The following is an 11,428-nucleotide window of genomic DNA, read 5'->3' on the forward strand; positions in this document are numbered from 1 at the left end:
GTCATAGAGAGGAAAATGGTGAAAGGAAAAAGAGTAACTGGGGAGCCAGGGCAAGAAAGAGGGGGGTGGGGGTGAGAGATGAGAGAGCAATGGACAGGGAGGTAGAGAGGGAAGAGATGGGATGGGATGTGAGGTGAGTAGAGAAGAGGAGTTAGGAAAGAGGGATGGAGATGAAGAGGGGGAGACAGTCCATCTGTAGTTAGGAACGTAAAACTATACCTCCAAAATCACTGTTGTCACGCCTAAGCCTGGTTGTCGATGAGACTAATCTGTAGTAGACACCTGGTATCAGAACAGCAGAATGGATGGATGGAAAAAGAGGGATTAGGAAAGATATGAATAAATGAAGTAGTCTACTGTCAGCACAATCTGTTGTGAGGATGAGTGTCTTCTCCTCTCTTGTCACGCTGTGCGTGCACAAACACGCACACGCACAAATGTGTGTGTTTGTGTGTCCGTGCAAGTGTGAGTGACCTGAAAGGGAATCAATAGAGAGAGACACTGGGGAACACAAGAAGCTGAAAGATCACCTCATTCACTCAAACTCTTCTCATCTTTCTTTTTATCGCTTCCATCCATCACCTATAGTAAAGAGAATAAAAAACAGAGTGGACATGTGACCTCAACTCTCTTATTCAAAGAGCCATTAATGGAAACTTTAAGCCCTGTGTAGTATAATTTATTCATTTTGTGTTTAGAGAGAACACCTAATGAGGAAAATCCCTCAAATCTTGCCAGAAGCACTAATCTGTTATTTCGAGAATGTTGTGAAACTAGACTGAATTAATGCCTAGGTTTACTGATCTTAGACAGACACTGAGATCTAACACACTTTTACAAACATGCACAGGCATTCACACACATTAATTCAGGCATTCACACACAACATGCAAACACCGACACAAATACAAACATAACAAATAGAAATCGAGGGAAAGAGATGAGGGAGGGAGGTAGACAGAGATGGACAATAACAGAAAGAGGAAAAATCTAGATAAACAGAGAAAAGAGGGGTTTGTATAGTAACATCATTAAAAGCACAAACTTTATTTAATTGTCACAGACCTAAAAACTTAGAACCAAGAGAGACAGAGAGAGATTGATGAGACAGATCTTCTGCTGCATGGAGCACTAGTCCAGTACAGAAGGGGCATGTCCCTATGGCTTTGTGTCTGGGGCAACCTGTCGAGGTCACCGGTGGGTCAGTGATGATATCATTTCTCCAGTGGGAATTCTGGGAAATTAGGAAAATGTCTGAGTCCTTTGCCTCATCCCTTCCATTGCAATGTATATTTCCCATATCCATTCACAGGAAGTAAATACGACATGACGTTTCAGATAGCGACCATCTGTAGCCTTTCGAGCGAGACCCAACACTCGGATTATTCAAAAGGCAAAGTGTTAACAAACTTATTGTAACAGTCTCAAAATAAGTGATTTATCTGTCCATTATGAAGAGACACGCGGACAGATAAATCACTGGACACCAGCTGTAGCCTATGAGTGGGAGGCGCTTAAAATGGTCTTTACCACTCCAAATACAGGTTGTCTGGAAGTTGAACATCACTAGTTGTTCAGCCGCTGTGCTTGACCAAGATGAAAAGCAGTGACTGTCATGCATGGGGGGTAGGGGCAGTATGTACTGTGCGTGTGTGTGTGTGTGCAGGGGCCTTTGATATCTGTCCCCAAGTCACCATAATCCTCTTCCATAAATCTCACTGTGGACAGACCCATCTCCTAATCCCTATAAGACTCCACATCAGTACAGTACATGCATGCACACACAAATTCACTTTCACAGCATGCTTATATAGTTTTTTACAATCACTTTGGCACTAATTTCAGAACCGTGTGGTCATTTTTCAACTCTAGACACAACTCAAAACGGTCATCACTTGTAACACCGGCTGTCCAATGTTCAAACATTGCATTGTGCATTCATATCTTTAAAGGAACTTTGCACTTTCATAATCATTGGTTCAAATAACTAATTTATCAGGAAATACCATAGTAACATTTAGATCACCCACACACAAGATACTGATAGTTTCACTGTAGTTGTTCATACAATCATTAAATATTGTATTACATGTTTCATTATGCTACTACTGTAACGGTTTTCCTCCTCTTCTGAGGAGGAGTAGGAAGGATCGGACCAATATGCATCGTGGTAAGTGTTCGTCATTTTATTCAACTGAACTGAACACTACAATACAAAGTAAACAAAAATAACAACTGAAAAAGTTCCGTCTGGTAACTAATACAAAGACAGAAAACTTCTACCCACTACCCATAGTGGGAAAACAGGCTGCCTAAGTATGGTTCTCAATCAGAGACAATGATTGACAACTGCCTCTGATTGGGAACCATACCAGGCCAAAACCAGAAATACAAAACATAGAACAAAAACATAGAATGCCCACCCCAACTCACACCCTGACCAAACTAAAATAGATACATAAAAAAGGAACTAAGGTCAGGACGTGACAACTACATGTAAATACATCACTGTAAAATGACTAGTAGAGAGAATACAACAGACACAGTGGAATCATTGAACAAAATCTGAAATGTATTGATGAAATACAATATAATCACAACAGGTTTCTTTGAATCAAAACAAAAATAATTAGCTACAAAAAAGAAACTACAGTAAAATGTCAACCGCAGTGTTCCTCACCTGGCTTACTGTAAAACATCACTGCAGTGTTCCTCACCTGGCTTACTGTAAAACATCACTGCAGTGTTCCTCACCTGGCTTACAGTAAAACATCAACCGCAGTGTTCCTCACCTGGCATATTGTAAAACATCACTGCAGTGTTCCTCACCTGGCTTACTGTAAAACATAAACCGCAGTGTTCCTCACCTGGCTTACTGTAAAAAGCAAAACAAAGGATTGATTACTATACTTCTATATTTCCATCAACCCTGTCTTGTGGATTTGGCCACAGGTTCTCATCCACATCACAATGAATATTTTCATTAGCCAAACAACTCGAGAAGAATCTTCGGGCATGGCGAATCCAGGCCTGACACTGGTCTGCTGTGATGTCATTGCATGCGTCATCCATGGCCTGGAGAAGGGTGGCTTGTTCGTGAGGGCGCCTATCACATACAGTACATTCCATCTCCATGTGGAGAAAAATTACTCCATCAGGTTAAGGAAAGAGTATGGGGGTAAGTACAGGGTGGTAAATTGTGGAAACCATGCTTGCACCATTTAAACATGGTTGAACCTGACATTATCACACACAATGACATAGGTCACGCCATTAGCTTTACAGACCTGATTTAGCTTATCAAGGAGGGTTACAAGGAGAGCTGCATTATATGATCCGATACGAGGTTTGCGTCCTACCACACCATCTTCTGATATAGTCTCACAGATGGTGATGTTCGCCCCACATTGTCCAGGTACTTGGATGGTTGCCCGCTGGCCAATGAAATTCTGGCCTTTCCTCGTCTTGGCCAGGTTGAAGCCTGCCTCATCCAAAAAGAGGAATTTGTGGTTTTCATCAGCATCCAACTCCGTCACCCTCTAAAAATACATTTTGGAAAGAGAATTACTGATTACAATGATGTAGAATTTGGGGGGAATTTTTCACAATAAGCACCTTGAAACTGAACATACCTGAACGTACTCAGTCCTCAGTTGCTTCACTCGATCTGCATTTCTTTCAAAAGGCACACAGTATAGCTGTTTAAGAGACACCTGGTGCCTTTTTCAGCATGCATGCAATAGTCTGCAAACTTATGGCTTCCACATTGTTGAACATGTTGTCATTGTCCAAGATGTGCTGCTGAATTTCTGTAAGGCGAATATCATTTCTGGCCCGAACCAAATTGACCACAGCCCGCTCTTGAATTTTGACTCTGCCTCCCCTATTTGGCCTAGTCTCAATTCTGAAGAGAAAATTACAGTAAGAACACATTTAGTCACATCCCCTACTACAGTGGGGCAAAAAAGTATTTAGTCAGCCACCAATTGTGCAAGTTCTCCACTTAAAAATTTGAGAGAGGCCTGTAATTTTCATCATAGGTACACTTCAACTATGACAGACAAAATGTGGAAAAGAAATCCAGGAAATCACATTGTAGGATTTTTAAATGAATTTATTTGCAAATTATGGTGGAAAATAAATATTTGGTCACCTACAAACAAGCTAGATTTCTGGCTCTCACAGACCTGTAACTTCTTCTTTAAGAGGCTCCTCTGTCCTCCAATCGTTACCTGTATTAATGGCACCTGTTTGAACTTATCAGTATAAAAGACACCCGTCCACAACCTCAAACAGTCACACTCGAAACTCCACTATGGCCAAGACCAAAGACCTGTCAAAGGACACCAGAAACAAAATTGTAGACCTGCACCAGGCTGGGAAGACTGAATCTGCAATAGGTAAGCAGCTTGGTTTGAAGAAATCACCTGTGGGAGCAATTATTAGGAAATGGAAGACATATAAAACCACTGATAATCTCCCTCGATCTGGGGATCCACGCAAGATCTCACCCCGTGGGGTCAAAATGATCACAATAACAGTGAGCAAAAATGCCAGAACCACACCTAGTGAATGACCTGCAGAGAGCTGGGACCAAAGTAACAAAGCCTACCATCAGTAGTTTATTTAACCAGGCAAATCAGTTAAGAACAAATTCTTATTTTCAATGATGGCCTAGGAACAGTGGGTTAACTCGTTTTTCAACCACTCCACACATTTTTTGTTAACAAACTATAGTTTTGGCAAGTCGACTACTTTGTGCATGACACAAGTAATTTTTCCAACAATTGTTTACAGACAGATTATTTCACTTATTATTCTCTGTATCCCAATTCCAGTGGGTCAGAAGTTTACATACACCAAGTTGACTGTGCCTTTGAACAGCTTGGAAAATTCCAGAAAATGATGCCATGGTTTTAGAAGCTTCTGAAAGGCTAAATAACATCATTTGAGTCAATTGGAGGTGTACTTGTGGATGTATTTCAAGACCTACCTTCAAACTCAGTGCCTCTTTGCTTGACATAGGTACACCATCCCAACCATGAAGCACGGGGGTGGGAGCATCATGTTGTGAGGGTGCTTTGCTGCAGGAGGGACTGGTGCACTCCACAAAATAGATGTCATCATGAGGAGGGAAAATTGTGGATATTGAAGCAACATCTCTAGACATGAGTCAGGAAGTTAAATCTTGGTCGCAAATGGGTCTTCCTAATGGACAATGACCCCAAGCATACTTCCAAAGTTATGGCAAAATGACTTAAGGACAACCAAAGTCAAGGTATTGGATTGGCCATCAATCCTATAGAAAATGTGAGGGCAGAACTGGAAAAGTGTGTGCGAGCAAGGAGGCCTACAAAGCTAACTCAGTTACACCAGCTCTGTCAGGAGCTTCTGACCCACTGGGAATGTGATGAAAGAAATAAAAGCTGAAGTAAATCATTCACTCTGCTATTATTCTGACAAGGCAGGACATTTTTACTAGGATTAAATGTTAGGAATTGTGAAAAACTGAGTTGAAATGTATTTGGCTAAGGTATATGTAAACGTCTGACTGTAGCTGTACCATAATATTTGCACTGTTAAAGCATTCTGTAGCTGTAACTTTGTAAACCTCCAATTGTCCTAATATTCAACCCACTAAGGCCTCCCAACATATCTAGGCCTGTTGTCACTAAGACCATCAGAACATCTTCTTGAATCATGTTGCACCTTTGCGTCCTAAGGCAAGCATTTAGCCGCTAATTGGCGTAAGCCAGAGGGAAATACAGGCAGTCCCATGACAACATAAATATCTATGAGGGTGCTTTTTAATAAATTCATCATGATCACGTACCATGCTGTGCATTGGTCCTCCGATCCTTCATACTCATCAGATGAGGACGACGAACGGTACAACCACGCTGCGCTTTGGTCCGATGATTCCTCTTCTTCAGATGACGAATACCGTTACAATAATACAAATCCACATTATATCAATTCAAATACAGACCTGTAGCAAATACATTTTTTTTTAACATTTAGTTTTATATATGTTTTAATGACTAAATAGTTTTCCAAATCAAATAAAACAATTAAAAGGTGCGTTTTCTGTACAATTTTGCTTTTATACTTCGTATTTTGGCGAATATAGTACGACATCCGGGAACTTTTGGCATACTAACTATATCCATACTATGACTAATAAGCATACTACATTCTCAATTTACTTCACAAATAGTATGGTTAGAATGAGTATTCGAACACAGCCAAGTTGTTCATGAAACGTAATCTCAAAATGACGAACAAACAGGTCAAAATAATTGACTTTCAAAGGGCTCACCATTTCGGTAGCAGAGCAGAGGGAAGGCCCCGCCCGATCGTAGCTATGCTAACCCACTACAAAATTTAAATTGCCTTGTTACAACAGGTTAGGGAATTGAAGAACACCCAGTTCTCTATTAATGAACAATTCCCCCATGAAATAGTGGAGAGACGACGTGCCCTGTACCCCATTTTGTAAAGGCTCCGAGCAGAGAAGCAGAATGTTCGTCGAGTGGTCGATAAATTATATGTAAACAACCAAATGTTCAAGGACTTGGAAATTTCAACGTGGCTGTGAGTGATAGCTACCTCCTGTTGAATTAGTCACCGATACGCATTTGTACCGCATTACTCAGTACAATTATGGATTCATTTATTTTTACTCATGCAGTATGGAACCATGGACTATGTGGACTTAAAATAAAGGTTGGACTTATGATAATGCAGAATGGGTACGATGAAGTAATTTTTTTATTGAGGCAATATGGAACTTTGGACTATATGGACATAATATCAGGTTTTGATTTAGGGGAAGGCCGAAGATGGGTAATATCTGTATGATATGGCCTAATTGTAGAGGTCGGGTATATTATGACTTAAAAGCTGTTATATAGTGCAGCCCTTGTTCGTGGATGTGAATCAGAACGATTGCCTTTTAAGAAAACGTAATAAATATAAATAGATCTAATGTAGGGCTAGGATAAAGGATTATACATTAAAAAGCTGCATAGGGTCTATTGGAGTAGGCCTATATACGATCCTAAAAAAATTGGTGTCATTACACTTTTACATTTAAAAAATACATCTCAATATAAAAAATGTAAAGAATTATTATTGTTCCGATTCACACCGGCAAATGGGTTATAGTTAACGGTAGAACAAACACAACTTGTTTATGGAAGTACTTCTCTAAGCGAGAGGTAAATTACATATTTCTACAAACTATTTATGCTACCTTTTTAAATTCTTGATCCTAATGATATAGGCCTAGGTGTAAAACAGCCGAGGTGTTAGAGCAACGACCCTGGAATAAAAACAAAGTGTATGGGTGGAGAGAGGGTAGGTTTTATAGGTTTTTCTTGCTCTGGATTGTCAGTACTGCATGTATTATTGGCCATAGTCGATTGTAAGTTAAACTTGTGTATTTCTTTATGGGTAGTGTGATGCCTAACACCCCGACTGATTTAGGAATCTATGTTATTCAATTATTGCACCCACTGCTCGCTTGCTCGTGCCAACGAGTGTCTGCGTTGCCAAGGGCTAAAATAGAAGTCAATCCTATTTCTGACGCAGATCGCGCTGCAAGTCCTGCCTTTCCCATCTCCTCATTGGTTTATAGAAGCAGGTACCCACGTGCTATCTGCTCGTTAAAGATCAACTGTGTTGCTGGTTGTCATGGTAATACTATGAATGTGTAGATGCCAATCACCATATAAGTTCAAAGATGAAAAAGGAGGAGAGATGACTAGAAACAATTCGGTTGACCGTTTTATGTGTGGATTAATTGTCGGAGTAGAGGACCTTGTGCATTTCAGGTAAAATAACAACTCAATGTTTATATCCCAGGACAAATTATCTAGCAACAGCAAGCTAGCTAAATAGGACAAATTAGCTAGCAAGTGCAAGCTATCTAGCTAAATTGCCACAGGTTTAATGCTTTTCGACCAATCCCCAAATTAATGTCCTAGGTTCAGAGTTTGTTTTGATATTTTAACCTGCGTGTTGTGATCGTGTTTGGTGTAGGGGGACAAAATAAATTCACGCATGATGGCGCACGCGCGCAGCCGGTTTCGGTTCCGTGTAAGACACAGCTGTTAGATTCTATGTTCCTTTTTCCTTCTTTGTCGGAATAAAACAGGATATAATGAGGACTACATTAAACATATCTTGAATATTATGGACATAAAGACCTGGTCTTGTGAAATAGAAATATATACAGTGCCTTGCGAAAGTATTCGGCCCCCTTGAACTTTGCGACCTTTTGCCACATTTCAGGCTTCAAACATAAAGATATAAAACTGTATTTTTTGTGAAGAATCAACAACATGTGGGACACAATCATGAAGTGGAACGACATTTATTGGATATTTCAAACTTTTTTAACAAATCAAAAACTGAAAAATTGGGCGTGCAAAATTATTCAGCCCCTTTACTTTCAGTGCAGCAAACTCTCTCCAGAAGTTCAGTGAGGATCTGTGAATGATCCAATGTTGACCTAAATGACTAATGATGATAAATACAATCCACCTGTGTGTAATCAAGTCTCCGTATAAATGCACCTGCACTGTGATAGTCTCAGAGGTCCGTTAAAAGCGCAGAGAGCATCATGAAGAACAAGGAACACACCAGGCAGGTCCGAGATACTGTTGTGAAGAAGTTTAAAGCCGGATTTGGATACAAAAAGATTTCCCAAGCTTTAAACATCCCAAGGAGCACTGTGCAAGCGATAATATTGAAATGGAAGGAGTATCAGACCACTGCAAATCTACCAAGACCTGGCCATCCCTCTAAACTTTCAATTCATACAAGGAGAAGACTGATCAGAGATGCAGCCAAGAGGCCCATGATCACTCTGGATGAACTGCAGAGATCTACAGCTGAGGTGGGAGACTCTGTCCATAGGACAACAATCAGTCGTATATTGCACAAATCTGGCCTTTATGGAAGAGTGGCAAGAAGAAAGCCATTTCTTAAAGATATCCATAAAAAGTGTTGTTTAAAGTTTGCCACAAGCCACCTGGGAGACACACCAAACATGTGGAAGAAGGTGCTCTTGTCAGATGAAACCAAAATTGAACTTTTTGGCAACAATGCAAAACGTTATGTTTGAAGTAAAAGCAACACAGCCCATCACCCTGAACACACCATCCCCACTGTCAAACATGGTGGTGGCAGCATCATGGTTTGGGCCTGCTTTTCTTCAGCAGGGACAGGGAAGATGGTTAAAATTGATGGGAAGATGGATGGAGCCAAATACAGGACCATTCTGGAAGAAAACCTGATGGAGTCTGCAAAAGACCTAAGACTGGGACGGAGATTTGTCTTCCAACAAGACAATGATCCAAAACATAAAGCAAAATCTACAATGGAATGGTTCAAAAATAAACATATCCAGGTGTTAGAATGGCCAAGTCAAAGTCCAGACCTGAGACCAATCGAGAATCTGTGGAAAGAACTGAAAACTGCTGTTCACAAATGCTCTCCATCCAACCTCACTGAGCTCGAGCTGTTTTGCAAGGAGGAATGGGAAAAAATTTCAGTCTCTCGATGTGCAAAACTGATAGAGACATACCCCAAGCGACTTACAGCTGTAATCGCAGCAAAAGGTGGCGCTACAAAGTATTAACTTAAGGGGGCTGAATAATTTTGCACGCCCAATTTTTCAGTTTTTGATTTGTTAAAAAAGTTTGAAATATCCAATAAATGTCGTTCCACTTCATGATTGTGTCCCACTTGTTGTTGATTCTTCACAAAAAAATATAGTTTTATATCTTTATGTTTGAAGCCTGAAATGTGGCAAAAGGTCGCAAAGTTCAAGGGGGCCGAATACTTTCGCAAGGCACTGTATATTTCTATGTTGTTTCCTCTTCATTCTTTCTTCATTATTCAAAAAATTGAATCCAATGACATGAGCAGGCTGGGATGACATGCTTATAGCCTTGCTTGGACTTCTAAATATGAGAATGCATTTATAAGATTGTGCTGTTATTATTTCGATTAGTACTATCTACTATTGTTACTACTTTTTTTTCTGACTGTTTTCCATGTTATTTGGTTGATTCTCTTAAACACAGAACACTAAAACAAAAATGACAAAGAGAATGACACGAAACGAAACAGTCCTGTCTGGTGACATGCACAAAGACAAAACATTCACCCACGAAACACAGGTGGGAAAAGTCTACCCAAGAATGATTCTCAATCAGAGACCACTAACGACACCTGCCTCTGATTGAGAACCATACCAGGCCAAACGCAAAACGCAACATAGAACAACGAACATAGACAACCCACCCCAACTCACGCCCTGACCAACCTAAAACAAAGACATAACAAAAGAACTAAGGTCAGAACGTGACAGTGGTAAGTGTTCATGCTTTCTTTATTAAAACTAAACACTATAATAAAATAACAAAGGGAATAACCGAAACAGTCCTGAAAGGCGCAAAACACTAAACAGAAATTAACTACCCACAAAACCCTGTGGGGAAAAAGCTACCTAAGTATGGTTCCCAATCAGAGACAATGATAGACAGCTGTCCCTGACTGAGAACCATACCCGGCCAAAACAAAGAAATACAAAAACATAGAAAAAGGAACATAGAATGCCCACCCAAATCACACCCTGACCAAACCAAAATAGAGACATAAAAAGCTCTAACGTCAGGGCGTGACAATTATTTAATTTTTTCTCTCTTATTTCTTTGTGGAATCCCTCTGGCTGTTCTGTTTATGTTTTGCATGTTGCTGTTTAATAAAAAAAATACAACCAAAAAATACTAGAAAATGTTGTTTTTTTAAAATATATTTTTAAAAACAAGCAATAAACACTTTCTGTACTTTTAGGGTCCATTATGCAATTCTTCAGAAAATGGGTGTGGCTTCACGTTTTCAGATTTGAAGAAAATTATGGAAAATATGCAGCCGAAGTCCAAAGAGAGTGGATACAAATTAATTTATTTAACTAATTATGACAAATGTTAAGAAAATGTAATGAAGTAACGGCTTTTCAAATAAGTTGTGTTGGCTGACAATATGTTAGCTACGCAATCCTTATGAACCGCATAGCATATTACAGTAGTATGTACCGGGTATGTTAGCTACCTACTGTAACATTAGTTGGCTACTAGTACATCGAACTTGACATTATATTTACTTTATGCTATCTAACTAACTACCCAACGTTTATTGACTTGATTTTTCACGTCATTCATAGCTTAGCTAAGTGGTATAGTCGATGTGCGTTCTCAATGGACATTCGGGTGCTTTCGTAAATTCGCTCTGGCTATCTACTCCGTTTTCAGAGCAGTCTCATCTGATTGTAGCAGAGCAGAATAACTGATGAATTTATGATCTCTCAACATCCGTTGAATATGGCCGGTGTCAATAAACATTGGCAAAAAAGCAT

Source organism: Oncorhynchus kisutch, linkage group LG4 (assembly GCF_002021735.2).
Source record: "Oncorhynchus kisutch isolate 150728-3 linkage group LG4, Okis_V2, whole genome shotgun sequence".
NCBI classification, from domain to species: domain Eukaryota; kingdom Metazoa; phylum Chordata; class Actinopteri; order Salmoniformes; family Salmonidae; genus Oncorhynchus; species Oncorhynchus kisutch.